Source organism: Pectinophora gossypiella, unplaced genomic scaffold, assembly GCF_024362695.1.
Source record: "Pectinophora gossypiella unplaced genomic scaffold, ilPecGoss1.1 Pgos_40, whole genome shotgun sequence".
In the NCBI taxonomy this organism is placed as follows: Eukaryota; Metazoa; Arthropoda; class Insecta; order Lepidoptera; family Gelechiidae; genus Pectinophora; species Pectinophora gossypiella.
The window spans coordinates 348,402-367,417 of record NW_026063250.1 but is presented as its reverse complement, the minus strand read 5'-3'; the positions used below and the strand labels follow the sequence as shown (position 1 = coordinate 367,417).

Genomic DNA, 19,016 nt, shown 5'->3' with positions numbered 1-19,016 from the left:
GTTTTGCCAGGCCGTAGGGTGTCTCCCTGATGCGGAGCAGATTTTGAAGATAGAGAAGTGTTTTCATACTCCACAAGACGTTCCGATTACATCTCCATACACAGTTTTTACTCCCGATGCATTTTCTGAAAAAACAAAATTTTGTATGGCGGCCATCTTGTTTTTTCGCCATTTTGATTTTTTTTCACCGGCCATAGGATTTGACTAAGAATTAAATAGGTTTTGTGAAAAAAGAATCGATCCAGGTGCGATAGTTTTGCCAGGCCGTAGGGTGTCTCCCTGATGCGGAGCAGTTTTCCAAGATCTGGAAGTTTTCCCATACTCATCGGAAGATCTTGATCACACCCCCCATACACCATTTTTACCCCCCGACACTCCTTCTGGGAGAACAACTCTGTCAGTGAGTGAGTCAGTCAGTCAATACATGGGTTTGTAGCTATATATAATATAATATAATAATAATATAATAATTAATAACTAGATGGTCGCGGGCGTTGTATGTGGATTGACGTTTTCGTATAGTTTGTTTCGCATCACAGATTTGTAATAACTATTAAGACAGACACAAAAAGAAATAAAAAAAATGTGTAGGATATTGTTGGTTTATTTTATGTTATCAAACAATAAAAATATAACATTATATTCTCTCTCTCTCCCTTGCATTGTTCCCATATGGTGGTGGGGTCTTTTTTCCGAGTCTTTTCCTTCCACTTCGCTCTGTTGGATGTATCGTCTGCGGAAACATTGCAGGAACAAAGATCTTCTTTGATGACATCTGCTTCTTTGCCTTCTGTATTTCCTGTTAAAAATAAAATAATATTAATTTATTTATAATAACGTATAGATATAATATCCTTTTCTTAGTCGATAGCGATACGTTTTTGCCAAAGTGGTCGTGGTCGTCATGTAACGTACCTAAATTCTTGTCACTATTGATTGCTGGCTGTCACACTGCTGCATTCATTGAAGAAGCTACCGACATCAGGCTTGGTTGATATAATACTATTGTATTAATAATCTCCTACGCAGTTCTTTGCCTTCTGCATTTCCTATAAATAAAATATATATTAAATATTATATAATAATTTCTTTTCCTTGGTCGATAGCGATACGTCTTTGCCAAAATAGTCGTGGTCGTCATGTAACGTACCTCGATATCTTGTAACTTTTGATTGCTGGCTGTCACACTGCTGCGTGCATTGAAGGACTTCAGGCTTGGTCGATTTTATTCTATTGCAATCATAATCTCCTACACAGTTTATTACACTCTGCATTTTCTGTGAATAAAATATATATTACATTTTTTTTCCTTAGTCTATAGCGATACGTTTATGCCAAAGTGGTCGTGATCGTCATGTAACGTACCTCGACATCTTGTTACTTTTGATTGCTGGCTGTCACACTGCTGCATTCTTTGAATGAGCGGCCAACATCAGGCTTGGTTTATATAATACTATTGTATTAATGATCTCCTATGCAGTTTTTTGCCTTCTGCATTTCCTGTAAATAAAATATATAATTTATTTTCCTTAGTCGATAGCGATACGTTTTTGCTAAAATAGTCGTGGTCGTCATAAAACGTACCTCGATATCTTCTTGTAACTTTTGATTGTTGGCTGTCACACTGCTGCATTCATTGAAGGGGCTGCTGACTTCAGGCTTGGTCGATTTTATTCTATTGCAATCATGAACTCCTACACAGTTTATTGCCATCTGCATTTCCTGTAAATAAAATATATATATATATTTTTTTCCTTAGTCTATAGCGATACGTTTTTGCCAAAGTGGTCGTGATCGTCATTTAACGTACCTCGATATCTTGTTACTTTTGATTGCTAGCTGTCACACTGCTGCATTCATTGAAATAGCGGCCAACATCAGGCTTGGTAGTACTATTGTATTAAAATCTCCTACGCAGTTTTTAGCATTGTGCATTTCCTGTTAAAAAAAATAATAATGTTAATTTATATAATTATATTAACTTTTATTTATAAATATATACATATATATATTAGGTGATTTCCAAACTACCCAGGAGGTACACCCAGTAGCTCGCTTTTTTTCATGTGGTTCCCCCGCTAATCGAGGCCGCATCCACCTACTTATATGAGAAGTAGGTTCTATCTAATGAGTTAGCAATAGTCATTCAATAAGCAGAGAAATGTGAAAGAAAAAGCAATTTTTAGCTAAGGAATTTAAAATAAAAAGCAATTTTCAGCAATTAGCATGCAATAAGCAAAGCAATTACTCAGTAATTGTCAAACATAAGCGAGTTGTATAATTTAAAGATATTATTGACAATAACAAACACGTACCGAGTTTGTTAATACTTACATTGAGTTATCATCGCTAAGTTGACCAAATTATTAGTACAGGTTATCACATTCACTATATGAAAATATGTGTTTTTATCAATTGTAACAATGCTTGCATGACCTAACCAACCGTTGGTGTTGTGGACGCCAATCTTCAAGAGACAAGTGGATGGGTGTGAGGAAAACTGGCAAGATGAACACGTCGGTGTGGGTGCGACTGGTGCACGGGAGAGAAGTGGAGCTAGTTGGCAGATGGAATTAGGCATCACTCTCTTGCTTCAGTTAAGTTCCACTCAGATCAGGTGGGTTGTCGCATGGATGAACATCGCATGGGTTGGAGTAATTCAGAGTAGAACTGTCCATGTTGTTCCCTTCATCGTAGGCACTTCAGTGGACTGTGGATCGATCAACAATAGTTACGTGAGTTGGCTGTCAAACCGATATGACGTGCCAGCCGAATCTAGCGACCAGGTATGCAGGGGATGGAGGTATCCTGTGGAGTAATCATATCAGCAAAGGTGAAAATGTCGATTGGGAGTGAAATGGAGGGAGAAGGAGAGCTGCAGTCAGCGGTCACGATCTTGCTGTAGATAGACTACATGCTCAGTTTACGTGTAGTTGTAACTGTTCGAAGTTAATTGAAAACGATCGATATGCAAATTCCTGTTTAATGAAACAAGTAATAAATGAACAGGCAGGTGTTTTTTCGGTATTTAAACGCTAAGACCGTTGTTTGTTTATTGATTAGCAGTGGTATGATGAATTCTTGGATACTGATGAATGCTAATAAGTTAAGTATTTAATACAAAATCACATTCAGAAGCATTAAAAACACATTAAATTAAAGAACGAAATAATACCATATGAAATATTATTTAATATAATATAAAGGATGGAAAGAAGAAATGACAAGAATGCTATTTAGCATGACAGCTCTAACCAGATCCACTGGAAAACATAATAAAACCATATAAAACCTAAGTTTTTGTTTAGCTCATACACGATATTATGTTTTTTGAGGAACCGTCTCATGCGAAACAGTGTTCTATTGAAAAGTATTGTAAGAAGAAATGCAAAGAACACCATTTAGCGTGACATAGCTCTAACCAGATCCACTGGAAAACATAAAACCATGTAAAACCCTAAGTTTTAGTTTAGCTCATACACGATATTATGTTTTTTGAGGAACCGTCTCATGCGAAACAGTGTTCTATTGAAAAGTATTGTAAGAAGAAATGCAAAAAACACCATTTAGCATGACATAGCTCTAACCAGATCCACTGGAAAACATAATAAAACCATATAAAACCTAAGTTTTTGTTTAGCTCATACACGATATTATGTTTTTTGAGGAACCGTTTCATGCGAAACAGTGTTCTATTGAAAAGTATTGTAAGAAGAAATGCAAAGAACACCATTTAGCGTGACATAGCTCTAACCAGATCCACTGGAAAACATAACACCATATAAAACCTTAGTTTTTGTTTAGCTCATACACGATATTATGTTTTTTGAGGAACCGTCTCATGCGAAACAGTGTTCTATTGAAAAGTATTGTAAGAAGAAATGCAAAGAACACCATTTAGCGTGACATAGCTCTAACCAGATCCACTGGAAAACATAAAACCATGTAAAACCCTAAGTTTTAGTTTAGCTCATACACGATATTATGTTTTTTGAGGAACCGTCTCATGCGAAACAGTGTTCTATTGAAAAGTATTGTAAGAAGAAATGCAAAAAACACCATTTAGCATGACAGCTCTAACCAGATCCACTGGAAAACATAATAAAACCATATAAAACCTAAGTTTTTGTTTAGCTCATACACGATATTATGTTTTTTGAGGAACCGTTTCATGCGAAACAGTGTTCTATTGAAAAGTATTGTAAGAAGAAATGCAAAGAACACCATTTAGCGTGACATAATAGCTCTAACCAGATCCACTGGAAAACATAACACCATATAAAACCTTAGTTTTTGTTTAGCTCATACACGATATTATGTTTTTTGAGGAACCGTCTCATGCGAAACAGTGTTCTATTGAAAAGTATTGTAAGAAGAAATGCAAAGAACACCATTTAGCGTGACATAGCTCTAACCAGATCCACTGGAAAACATAAAACCATGTAATCCCTAAGTTTTTATTCTGCACTTACTATTTATATTATATTATCATTGTTATATTCATGGTAAGTTGGATTTACTGTAGGTGTATGCAAATTAATAACAAGCATAGTTGTTTGTTATTTGCGTCATTATAAGTAAATAAATAACGAATGTAGACTTAAAAAATAAAACGTAGGTAGTTTAATTCATATGTGTTGACTGAACACATATGAATTAAACTATATGCAGTTACTTTCATTTCTAATAACATTTGGTGTATTTGGTAACATTTAAAACTAAACAATTTTACCAGAATATATAAAATATGACTCGATTTCTATTTTTTTAACTAAAGGTGTTTTCTTTTACCTTTCAATTTTTAAGTAATTTTTTTTGTTTTAGCCATATTTGATTTGAAAATTTGAATATCAAAGTTTCACGTTGTTAGGTAGTGCTTTCTTCTCCAATTATTGTTTTTCCAAGTAGTAGGTATTTTCTAGCAATTTCACTTTATTTAGCCTGTATACATGTATTAATTACTTTATGTATGTTTTTGTATCGATGAGTGATCATTCTTCTGTCAATACTGGTGAGACCCGCTTGTGGGAGGCCAGAAATTGACATGATCAAATTTGTTTTTGAATTTGCTTAGAATGGTATAGAACATTCATTGTTGATTTTAGGCTTAATTATTTTTACATACACCATTAAAGGTAAAGCATGGTCGTACTTAATATCCTCCTGCGGCTTAGGTTTTCAAACACAATAGCGAAACAATGGGATTTGGTTTAAGGACTTTTTTCATGTTTAGCCCATCTGACAGTCGTCGTATTTACCCATGTTTATGAATGAAAAAATTGTTCGTCACTGCCGGATACAGGTAATTATTGACCTATTTTATTCCACAACACAATAAATAATGTTCTAAATAACACTTTTCATTTATATATTTGTAGCCACAAATCTGTGCAATTGATGACGCGTCTTTGCTGACACAATGACGATGACGATTCATACACCATTGAATGCTAATGTATAATATTATACTGTACTGATTCGACGTACCATAACACATATTCTTTATTCTGTCCGTTCCATTACAGGACACGCGAGTTGTATTATGTAGCGTTTATGTGTACTCATTAATCGATTTCCAGCTTAGCATTTGTTTAAGTTTTTGAATCTTTCTTCGAGCAGTCATTTGTAGTAATGTTATTTCTTAAAGTTTCCTTGATGATGAGTAAACAGGCATCCGGGTAAACAGGCTTTCTTCCTTATATTTATTATTTAAGGCGTATATTTTTTTGTTTGTTTACTTAATTGTAACTTAAGTTACTAATATACGCTAGTATAAAAAATTCTTTAGTACAATTTTAATGGAACTTATATTTATTTTACAAATCAATATAATTTGCAAATGTTAAAGACATTAAAATGTATACACTACACATTATACAAATTTAATCGGTTATAAAAACTTATTATTCATTATACATTTATTTTCCTGAATTAATGCATGAAAATATCAAGTCGTTTGTGTTATAAAATAGCTAATCCAACTTACCATGAATATCGTATTTTTTTTATTATTTTAGTAAATATATTTTGCTTACTGCTTAGTGAATGATAAAAAAATAAGTGACTAAAATGACAAAGATAAATTTTACTTAATGTAAGTTAGGTATTGAGTAAAATGCTTTTGAATGATGATTTGTTTAAATATACTCGTAGAAGTATAATTACTGCATAACTTATTGCTTTAAGTTGAGAAAGTAGCACTTAAGAGAAAAATGTATCAATAAACAACATTGGTGTCTTCATCGAAATATTTTAGTATTAATGTATTGTTTATATACGCACTTAAATTTGGTAACAATATTATTTGTAAAGCGTTAGCGTTATAAAGTAAAAAATGAACATCAATAAATCATACGTTTGCTTACAAAAAACAAACAGTTTTAGCGCTTAAACACTGAAACAGAATTCTTTTCAAATAACTTCGAACAATTACCACTTTAATACACCTAAACTAAACATTGTCCATGTACAGCGAGATCCTGAATACTGATTACAGTTTCCGTACTCCCTCCTTTCCAGTCCTAAGCGACATTCAAACCTTCACTGACACGATCATTCCACAGGATACGTCCATCCCTTGTATCCCAGATCGCAAGAATCGGCTAGTACGGCATAGCAGCTTGACAGCTAAAACTCACGCAACCATTGTTGATCGACCTACAAAATCCACCGAAAATGCCTACGACGATGGGAACGACACCGACAGTTCTACTCCGGATCATTCCAACCTGCGACATTCATCCATATGACAGCTTACTTGATCTGAGTGGAACTCAGCTAAAGCAATCGAGTGATACCTGCCTCCATCTTCCAGCCAGCTCCACTTCACTCCCATGCACCGGTCGCACCCGCAGCCAAGTGTTCATCCTGCCAGTTCCCTTCACGCCCGTTCTCTCGTCCCCTAAAGATGAGCCTCCACAGCGTTAACGGCTGGGAAGGGCATGTACACATTGCCAATTGATTAACACACATTTTAATTCAGTGATTGTGACTAATAAAATAGTAAACCTAGCTTTGAAATTCAATGTAACCATCATCAAATCGAGTGCAAGCTTGTTAAAGTCAGTTCTATCGTTAAATTATACGAAAAGAAGAAAAAACAAGATAGAATGAATATAAATAATAATAAATAATTCGCAATATACGATAATTTCAGCACATGATTTAACCGATCTAAAAAAACCCAATAAGCTTAATAACAGAGATGAACTGTTCAGTCTTTTCAAGAAGTGCCACCCTAACTCAAGTTACGTTAAACTTAAAAGTTCTGATATGATAACGTTATTCGAGAAAGGTTGGTCATTTTCGATTCGGTGCCTGGGTAGTAGTACTTTTATGTCACGTCTTTCGCGAACGCGACCTAAAGCTACATACAGTTGACCGTGACTAAACATGTCAGATCTAAGATCGACCCCAACGCGACTAATCGTTTGACCCTGGCTCTTGTGAATTGTCATTGCATAACACACCTGCAATGGGAATTGACGGCGACACATCTCGTAAGGGCTGTTATGTTCTATAGGCGCTTTAAAAAGAATTCGAGGGATCAAATAATCTCCTAGTTCACCTTGTTTCCGAACTTTAATAATATATGGAGATGTCTCAACAACTATTACTTTGGTGCCATTTACTAAGCCGTCCGCGAAACTAAGATTACGCGTGATTACACAAACACATTCTAATTTTAACTGTAAGTCGAAATCTGGAACACCTTGTGGTCGAAGTGTATGTAAAAATTCGGGACTAAAATATACTTGATCAGCGTTGTCGCTTAAAATTTTGTCTATGGCATAAAAATGTAATACTTCACCTGGTAGTTTATCTAAAATAACGGCATTAATTTCTCTAACTGCATCGTTACGAGTGCATAGAATTGCTCTGAAGGAGCATACGCCTGGCTCAGTAAGAGTAACTTCTGGGAATACAAAATCAATTAAATCTTCTAATTCAGTAACATAATCAATAGATTCAAGTTGAACTAATTGCAAATCATTATTATTTGTTTCTAACCTTAGAGTAGGTAATAAATTTGAACCCAGTTTTAAAAGAAATTCTGCATACTGTGCGTCATCCTTACATCTCTGTGAAGTTACCAAACTAAATTTTTTCAATTGTTTCCAAATAGGAGAAGTTTTTAGTGACGCGTTTAAAATATCAAAATTCGTTCGTGCTTCTGGGACTACAGGAGGAATTTGACGAAAATCTCCTGCAAAAATAATTATTTTAGAACCAAAAATTTTGTCTGACCTCATCAAATCCTGCAATGATCTATTTAATAAATTTATAAGGTATTTATGAGCCATCGGCGCTTCATCATTCCGTCCGATCATGACCTATGCAGGGGTAGTTTTCGCTCATGCGAGTCCCTCTCAAATCCACCGTCTACAGGTAATACAAAATCGTTTCATGCGGAAAGCCACGGGAGCTCCGTGGTTCCTTCGCAATGAAAATCTGCACATTGACCTAGGTCTGCCAACCATTGCCCAATGGCTCAAATTAGCTTCCAAACGTTTTTTCGATTCTGCTCCGCACCACCCAAATCCCCTGGTAGTTGCGGCTTCCGAATACATCCCGCTTAGGGACGGTACTGAAAAGTATCGGCGTCCGAAGGACGTAATATACGATCCCGACGACCCGATTACTCTAGCCATAGAGGCAGCCAATCAGCTCGCGACACCAAACACTTCAGGACCCCGATACCGACCCCGCCGGCGTGGTCGACGATTTCCCTCATTCAGCGCTTATCGCTATCGACCCACTAGGGTCAATTAATTCTTTCAAATATTCTTCCTCTCAGACGACGCCCTGAGCCGAGGTTCGCGCCCAACTGGGCACCCTCAGGCCTGTTGTCTTAAACGTTGTACCGGGTGAGAGCCTTCAGCGCTCCCCATTTGTCCGGCCAAGTAGTTAATGCCATCTGCGGCAAATCTACAATAAGTCACGTCAAAAAAAAAAAAAAAAAAAAGGCGCTTCATCATACACAATGAGATTAGAATTGTAAATCAATTCAGCTCTTTGAGTACCATTTGAGATGTTCCAGTATCCGCTATCATCTAATAGATGTAAAGGAAATCTAAACAAGGAATGAGCCGTCATTCCGTTTGTGTAATTCTGAGCAGCAATTGCAGACGATGCACAGGTTAAAACTATACCTTTAAGGTTACCGCGGATATATGCAGTTATGACCTTCAATAAAAGCGTTTTTCCGGTGCCGGCGGGGCCATCGATAAAAATCGCACAGTTGTTGGATTCTCGGTAAACACTATCTACGCAAAGCTTTTCCACGTAATCGAATACGGCACGTTGATCGGGGGATAACTGTGGCAACCACTCTTCTACGTATGATTTCAAACTATCTAAATCATATTCAGTGCGTTCCCTATCCAATTCCGTTGACCTGTAAATTACTTCTGGCAAACCTTGTTCTACTAAAGAAGTTCCGTGTCTACGTAGCATTCTATCTATTTGAATGAGGCACATGTTAAACGCGTTTTCTTCGTCATCTGGCACCCTGTAAAGGAAATCTTCGGCCAATTGACGTTTATACGTGTTCCACAGTGACGCCACTGAGGCACCAGTAACAGCCAACGTTACAAAAAAGCTACGAAGTCGTGGTCCGGTTAAAAAAGTGGAAGCTTCTTCCATAGCCCGTTCATATTCGACTGAGTCGTCCGCAAGTCCTACGAATTTGGCAGCTTCTTGAAAAGTTGTGCAATTTGGACCTCCAATTTGAAGTAAATCCGCGAAACTACGACAAGGGTAAACACTTAAAAGAAGTCTTAAAAAGAACTGTTCACCTCTGTTCGGCGCGACCCAAAATAGACGCGCGACGAGCTCACCCCGCATTCTCCGCGTAAGAAATTTGCCGTTTTGCATTTGCACCGCCTGAACTGTCTTTAAACATGGATCTTTCGCATGAATGTTATAATTTTCAAAAAAGTCTAAGTAGGATACCCGATCAAACTCCTCAGTTAAAGGCCTACTGAAATAGTCTAAAAGATCTGAACCTGCATTATTAACTGCCTCGTTCGCGTGGCCAGGCTTAAAAAATACCGAATTTTGATCGGGCAAATGTACTGTTAACATTTTTACCGTAGGGTTCCTAGCTACAATATCAAATTCGAGAACACGCCACGCTGCTTCGCTAGAACTAATATATCGCTTAGTGACATATTGTTCGATTTCATCCTCACGATGTTCTTCATCAACAACGGCAATACGGGCTTCATCAGGTCCTTTTGTCATATATTTAAATAAATACTTAATTATAGCACGCTGTGTGGACACTTCTAAATTTATGTGAGCATCATATTTTAGGAGAAGAGCAGGATTATAAGGAACGACCCACAAATCATTAACTATTACGTCTCTGCCGCGATATTTAATAATCGCCTGATTTTTACTATTGCGACGTAAATGTATAAAACCTCTATCGTCACTGAAGGTGACTGGTGTTTCTTTTTTTGGAAAATATTTTAAACAGTTTTTTTTCTCACTATTCCAACACGGCAAATTAGTTCGGTAAGGAGGGCCGCATGGACCGTGTATCATGTGATCCATGACAACTTTGTATAATAAAGTTTGTGCTGGATCGGGTATGGTAGCTCGAACAAACTTATCAATATCCAGACTTTCTACTGGTCCACCACCTTCCACTCTAAAAGCAATATGCGCGTGTGGTAGTCCTCTTTTTTGGAACTCTATAACATGCATTATATAAACAATTTTTCCGAACCATTTACCCGATTTTAAATCTTTTAATAACTCTCCGAGTTTTAAGTTGAAAACTCGAGCACATGTAAGGGGGTCTTTTGATCGACCTGATAATGTTGAATTTTTTATTTCAGGCCAGTTGGGGTTACAAGTTAAAGTTAAAAAATATGATGGTGGACCTAACCTGTTTACCATTGCTATAGCATCCAGGTATTTCTTTTTCATGTATCGTGGACCCCCTGTGAATGAGCTAGGTAAATAAATTTTACCAGGTTCTACTCCACCTTCTCCTAAAATAAACTCGTCATTAATTAATTCTTGGAGTGGAGCTACTCTTAGCCTGTTTTGTTGTTTTGTTTGGCTATTTTTCAAAAACCGCAAGCGTTCTTCTAAAACTCTACAAAACATATCGACTAACCACTCTTCAGATAAACGACCAAATATGCTAAATCGCGATTCTGATAAAAGTAAACAACGGACATATTTAACCTGATTAAGCTTATTGCCGTTATTTCCTCTCATATCAGGATGCCAACCCGTATTTCCATGAGGATATAAGAGAGGATACTGGAAAGTCTCATATAAGGAATCCATTATATCTATTGTTCGAGGCCTACCGTCTGCTATCTTTTTAACTACAATACAGCGTCGAGTAAATTCTTCGCGGTCTGTACTAATAATTGCGGCAATTTCTTGACCAATAGGTTGATCTCCGAGGATGTTACCGTGAGTCGCACGAGTAGTTTTTTCAAACTTCAAGAAAGCTTCTGATGATACCTCTAAACTTAACCTTTTAAAACATTTTATGTATGGATTAACTGTGTGCATGAACCCTGTAATCATTCGAACTACCGTCTTATCTAAATTTAATTCGCCAGCTAAACTCTCTCTCTCGCTACTGTCATTTATGTAAAAATTAATATTATTAGGACTTTCATTGTAAGACAAATCAAAGATACGGTGGTAAATACGTCCTTGAATTTTTAGAAAAGATATACCTTCTGGATGATGGTAACCGTGGGAAACACCTAATGCCGAAAATGCAAAAATATTATTGTAAGCGCGTGGTCTATTTATAAAAGCAGGATTTGTATAAAATTCTTCGTTTAATGGGAGAAAATTCTGAACGTTATATTCTCCTGAATGACAACACCATTGCCGACGAGATTTCTCTTCTTCGAACAATGGAGCATTACATCTTGGACATCTATATGTTAGCTCAGACAGAAGCGACGTATTTTTTAAATTATATAATCGAATAGTACCGAGTTCATGCCCCTGTTTTTCACCTATTAAATTTTTTGAATATCTCAGCGGTGTTTCTATGTTACGACTATTTTCTGTATATCTTTGTGCTGCTTTTTTGTTAATTTCGGGGTGGAGCTCGTAATAACGTTGAACGGCCGCGCGATGAACGTCTGGGTTGTTCTCGTTATAACGTTGAACGGCCGCGCGATGAACGTCTGGGTTGTTCTCGTTATAACGTTGAACGGCCGCGCGATGAACGTCTGGGTTGTTCTCGTTATAACGTTGAACGGCCTCGCGGTTAATGTCTGGATTACGTTCGTTGTACCGTTGAACGGCCTCGCGGTGAATATCTGGATTGCGTTCGCTATACTGTTGAACTGCCTTGCGATTAACAGCGGGGTTTTTCGTTGTGTATTTCCTGACAGCTTCGCGATGCGCGTTTTCTTTACTTGGTTTCGGTCCGCGTTTCTGTTTTTTGGGTCGGCCACCTTTATTTTTAACGCATTGGCTTTCGTCTTGATTACTGATTCTTTCTAATAGGACAACTGGTTTTAAAATTGTCAGTTTTATATCACTTGTAGTGTCATATACATCTACCGGATATGAATCAACTTCCAATTTACTAATATCAAAATTTTGCACAGAGGTTTTAAGCGGGGCCAGGGTTGATTGATAGTTCATCAAAATCGAATCTAAAGTTTGATTCTCATTCAGTAATGGTGATGATATTAAATCTACTAAAATGGATTGTGACGTTTCGGAACTAACCTGCGTTTCGTTTTGCCATATAAGGTCGTCATTTAATACTCTTAATCGAGTTAATGAGTATTCGGATCCGTCGTAAACTTCATTCGCGAGCAAAAGTTTGGCTAGCGCTTCGGTTGAATTACATTTAAATAAACGTGCTACGTAAGGACCATCCTCTGGCTTACCCGTTCCTATATTAATGTTGTTGCTGTTAACTGCATGGCTGTTAAAGAAATAATATTCACCATTAAACCGCCAAAAACTAAAAGTATAACCCTGACCCATAAACAATATGCTATCGGTACTGTCGTTGTGATTTGAATTGTTCACATTATACGCGAATTGCGAATCGACAGTATAGTCATTAGTATTAAAAAACACTCTATTGTCCAGTATATTCTTTAACGTTAATAAACCTATGTCTTTATTCGCGGGAGTTGTAGGATACGTATTAGAAATGATCCAGTTGTCCTCCATACTAACTATACGTGCGACGTTATCCCCGACGCGAAGCTCATTGGGTAATTCATCTGGCATAAAATAACTGACACCCCTCTGAAGTAGATATTTTAACTGCATGTAAAGTGTATCCCCCATTTTTAAAATTTTATCAATTTCGGCAGTAGTGAAAGATGCGCGATTATGGAACACAGAATAAATTGAAGCGCATGCTGAGATAACCGTACATTGCGAATTATTACCTTCATACATATCGGAGCCTTGGTGTGTTAGACCTAAGGATTCAGTAAATTTTAGATATTAATTTATTTAATAGATAAGGTAATACACCCTATTATTGACACACCTACTGACTATTAAGAAAAAAAAAATAAGAACATTTTGATATATTCCTTGCATTTTGATATATTCGGTGCCGAAAAATGATTAGACCGTACCAATCATTTAAGGTTCTAATAATTAGGCAGTTTACCCTACATAAGTACTTAAATTAAAATATCAATTATTAATATTATCATTCTCCAACAATCTATTTTTTAATGAAACAATTATTCACCTATATTATTATAGGGAATGCAATAATTATTATATGAGAATTAAGTTACCTACCTAATATAAAAAAAAACTACGCATACATATAAAATTTCAATCGGATCAATAAACCTAGGTAGGTATTTTTTTAATAAGTAGTTAAAATGGCATTCGTTTAAGCACTTTCACACAGTGCCGCCAGCTCGTGCCGCACAAAGACGCCGCCGATAATCATTTCAGTCGCTACGGTCATGTAGAGCACACATTGTGGTTGAACATCAAAGGTCGATGAATTAAGTCGACAAATTGCCATCGTAGCTGTGGCTGAAGTGAAAAAAATACGAGGCGCCGACTTTACAATATAGAAAATGGCTAAGCAACTTTCTCGAAAAAACACATACTTAAGATTACGCCTATTTTCCGTTGGGATCGGCCACGCAATTCCACTTACCACGATCCTGACACATCACTTTCGCTTCTACCACTCTTATCAAAGTACACTCATTTATGCATGCTCGCCGGTTCCCAGTACTCTTGACCGTGGCTTTTCTTTAAACATCCTGAAATTAATCGAGGTATGTACCACCTAGGCCATCCACTTCGGATTTTACCACTTACATCCGTATAATAAATCTTGGCCTTGTCCAACCTATCTAAGGGTCCTTTTGACAATTCTCTTCACTACATTTTCTTTTACAACAGTCCCTTAACACACTATGTTATGATTCAAAGTTATCCCACATATACTCCTCAACGTTCTCATTAGTAACCTTTTGACAGTTTTAATAAAATATTAAGCAATTAATTACATCATTATAACATAAATATTTAATTCAGGTACCTACCTAACAAAATGACTAAGACCAATGACATCGAGAGGGTGACGTACGGGTATACAAACATTCAACTCAATTGATGTAACGCAACGCAAACCCTCGTTATAAAATATTTAGAAGACATGTCGATTTATTACACTGCACTTTACTTAAATAAAGGATTATACAGTCTGTTCTCGGCCTACCCCAATGGAAAATAGGCGAGATATTATGTATGTACGCAATGCAGCACTCTATAGACGGAATATTTCGAAAATTTAATATAAAATAACAGGAAAACGTAATACCAGTTTTTGTTCTTCTTTTGATCTTGTTGCATCATAGTGTGAGATTATTTCAGACTAATACACGTGAAGTAGGTGTATATTTGTCAAAAATTTAAAAAAAACCAGGCAAGTGCGATTTGGACTCGCGCACCGAAGGTTCCGTCCGCAGAAAAGGTTAGTAAAAGAAAATTCTGATGGCGAAATTCAAGTATCTAGATATAAGACGATCGAGTTGAACTTCACTTAAGCTATAGGCATCAAATAAAGAATAATACTACGTTAGAATGGTCTGTCTCGCTCGTACTTATGCGTTAGACGTGTATCTACGTATGATACGTATACATACTTACATACACAGATTTTTCCTTTACTAACCTTTTCTATGGACGGAACTTTAGGTACATATACACATAAAATATCGTATAACATAGTATATATACCTACCTACATTATATTTTTACTGTATCAGGGTTGTGGAGGTATGGTATTTTTTAGACACTCATTGTATTCGGCGTTTTCCATATCTTTAGATAGCTGTAAAGTAATAAACAAAATAATTATAAAGTTGTTACTTTATTTTGCTTATTACTTTATAGCTGTCACAAAAAGTAATTTCAAAAATAAAACGGACTTCAAAATCTGTCAAATAAAAAGTAAGAAATAATATTTAGTTGAATACATTAGAATCTAAATTTTGAAATTACTTTTTATTTGTATAAACTCGAGTGTCCCTAATAATACCCCAGTGACCATCATTACCAAAACACTGAAATATTATAAAATGTTTTATAATTTGTTTAATGTATGTAGTGTCCGACACACCCTTGACCGTTTTCCAATTTTCTTTAATTTACTCTCAAACCATTAGTAGGTATCCATACTTACTTATGCTCTAAGCCTCTATTAGTATAGTCGAAACACAAGGTTCCTAATTTTTAACTGTTTTTCAACAATAAGTTGGAAATTACTAAGCCTAATTTTGATGAAACTTGCATTCTTTCCTATGTTGGACGATACTTAATAAACAAACATTGCAATTTGATTTGTAGTTTCTACGAAATGCATAGACAAACATACAGGCATATATATGGAAAATTTAACACACATTACAACATATGGGTCAAATTGATAATCTTTTTTTTGAAGTCGGTTGAATTAGATTAGTTTCCTTCAGTCCCCACCACATGGTCATCAAGATATATAACCATATTCCTAACCATATTCAAAATATAAACAAACCTACATACACCCTTTGATAGTAATTTAAATAAGTTTATTGTAGACAAATGTTATTATAGCATTCAAACTTTTTTTTTTCAGATAAACTAAATACTTCAAAGCTTCGATATCTCTATATCTATATACTTACTTAATAACTTGTTTGATATAATTTTGTTATTATAAATAGCTGTATTAGTATATAATTAAGTAGGTAACTTTATAATAATTTTGTTACCTAGTTACTTATTTCTATAATTCTTAGTTAGATAGTTAATATCTTATAATATTATTATAAGATTGGTTATAGTTTTATTTAACTATCTGTAGTAACTTGACATTTTTGATAAAATATGCTACTTCTTCTACACATAAAACAGACATACCTACTTATTTAGTTGGCTTTTTCACGATTTTAGAGAAAGGTTTAACTTTTCACACAGAATATTAAGTGGTATTAGTATAGCATAGAATAAGTAATAATACTATGGTCATAGGTTAACTTTTGTGTGTATTATAGGTAATTTGTTACAGACCTACTTATCACACTCAGATTGTTATAATTCAAAAAGGATTCAATCGTATTATTATTATCTATAGTGTTATGATCTCATCTAAATTTATCATAGGTTAACTAACTTATTTCATATACCTACCAACATACTTACATAATCTAAAAAAATATTAATAAAATTAATTATCGCCTATTCTAGTCACACAGCATAAGTAGGGACAATGCAATTGATTTAAGTAGGTAGGTACCTAATGCCTGTTATTAAGTATTTTCCATGACTGATGTCAAGCGGCTATTTTATCATCATAAAATCACTCGATCGTTTGGTAAACTGGAATTGAGCTCGTTAAAATCTAAATACTTACCGGCACCGATGCAGGTTGCAGCAGGCTCGTCGTCGACGCGACGGCGACGCATTGTAGAGCACGATGGAATTTCGACGCTTGAACGCTTCATCTGTAAACAAACCACTTCTGTACTATTTGTGTTTATCTAATAGATAATAAAATAAGAATTATAGCTTTTAAATAGGTAGGTTGGTTACTTACCTTTAATTTTTTTCACTTTCATTATGTGAAAAAGAGAAAATCGGTACAGAAAGTTAAAGATATTACAATTGTAATAATTATGTTTATATGGCTAACTTTTTTACGATAAGGTACTAACCTTATCATATACCTAAATATTTATAAATAATTGTTAAATTATTAATAACAAAATCGACTTACCTTTGGAAATCTTGAAATACAAGTGAAAAAACGCTTGTCACTTTTTCGCGCCAACGGTTTGGGTACGAATTTACTTTTTTTTTCATGAGACTAACAAACAGTGTTGCCATGTCCAGGCCCTTCCAAATCGCCGAAAATTTGTCGTAAAGTAGCCTAAATTCGCCTAAGTTTTTTTTGTGATGTAGCCCAAAATCGCCTAAAGAAAATAAAGGTGGTCTAAAACTGTGATTATTTTCAATTTATTTTTCAATGAAGGACCTTTCAGGTCACGTTCCCAAAAAAATATAGATGGCGTTGTCAAACTCCAACGTAATTATGAGGAACTTTCCACGCAACCCCCTTCCCCAATATGAATACGGATGGCGCTGTACAGATTTCCCTTCGGTTACCTTCTAATTTCATGAATAACAGACATAATGTTTCTTTTATCTTTGTTTTTATGTATAAATAATGACCCTTGTTGTTATTATTACACCCAGGCACACCACATCTTCTATCCATTATTATTCTGATCAAAATAAAGAGAAGCAATATCATTTTTACACGTATCTGATTCAGATATCAAATATAGCCTGATGTTTCTTTTTTTTTTAATAGAAATTGGGTACTTTACTTGGTTAAAGATAAATTGTAAATTCTAATCTACAAATAAACGCCAGTCTAAGACGATCAAAAATTAATCTCATTTAATTTTTGACTTATTATCGATTTTTATTCATGAGTACCTACTAAGTTTGACCGCTTTTATTAATGACGTTACAGTTTGTATTTCCATTTCCAAAGAAACTCCAAAGAAAACGTTCGGTTTGAAAGTTCGGAAAAGGTATCTCATTTGACTACTTAGTTGTCAAGTAGCCAATCCTGCAATGCTAAAGGTCAAGCCTTAGAGAAAAATAAACAGGAATAACAGAGAGAGAAGAATTAATACCCGATACGGTATCCATTGACAATATATTTATGAACCAGAGTTACAGAAAATAATAATTACAAAAGCCTTTCTCTAATCATACAATACATTGATGTAAGGTAAATTTCCCGCTAAAAACATTTTTGATATGTCAAATGTCTTCGTGTGCGATGCGATTATTTCAGCGTAGGTGAAAATAGCCTAACATAGCCATTTTTTTTCCAAAGTAGCCTAATTGGCGACCGGTCGCCATTTAAAATTTTTAGTCCCCCGACACCCTTCGAAGTAGCCTAAATGGCGAAAAATCGCCTAATCTGGCAGCACTGCTAACAAAGAAATTTTGGCAAAGCAGAATCAAACAGCCAATATCGAAAAATATTGAGGTACTTATTTACTTCACTTGGTCGCATACATGTCAATAGAATTAATAAATAAGCAATATAAAATCTAATTGCTTTTTGTCACTTCAGTACCATTTTACTTTTTTAAATAAGCAACAAAGATTGAGTATTTTCATTCATTTTTCCGTGTGTTTTTGGCGGGAAAGTTGCTTAATACATTTAATACAAAATGAAGAAGTAATCGAAAAATATTCATTTAAGTGTTATCATATCGGAAAAATATATAAATATAAAATATAAATAAACATTCAATAAACAAAGCATAGACATAGAATTTCCTATCTCTATGAAACAAAGTGGTACTATCTATTTTCACTTCACGTCCCAAGAAGCCGCTTCATAACTCGAAAAGGGCATTGAACATTTCACTATGGAGGCTGGCATAGCCTGGTGGCGCCACCTAGCGGATTTTTTAAAACTGCGGCGCACGATGAAACCTGTGCATATC

At 35.4% G+C, this 19,016-nt stretch overlaps 1 long non-coding RNA gene across 2 annotated transcripts; it reads right to left on the bottom strand.

Moving 5' to 3' along the window:
- Window positions 1-637: 637 nt before the first annotated feature.
- LOC126381212 (uncharacterized) lies at window positions 638-17,406 on the bottom strand. Of its 2 annotated transcripts, XR_007568720.1 has the most exons (9): window positions 17,261-17,406; window positions 16,898-16,988; window positions 13,410-13,442; window positions 1,811-1,938; window positions 1,585-1,722; window positions 1,366-1,500; window positions 1,151-1,277; window positions 916-1,049; window positions 638-799 (listed from the first exon to the last, which is right to left on the bottom strand). It is a non-coding gene; the product is annotated as an uncharacterized LOC126381212 (long non-coding RNA). The 2 variants fall into 2 exon arrangements; XR_007568719.1 differs by lacking the exons at window positions 13,410-13,442; window positions 16,898-16,988; window positions 17,261-17,406 and having other exon boundaries at window positions 1,811-2,256.
- Between the last annotated feature and the right edge of the window lie 1,610 nt (window positions 17,407-19,016).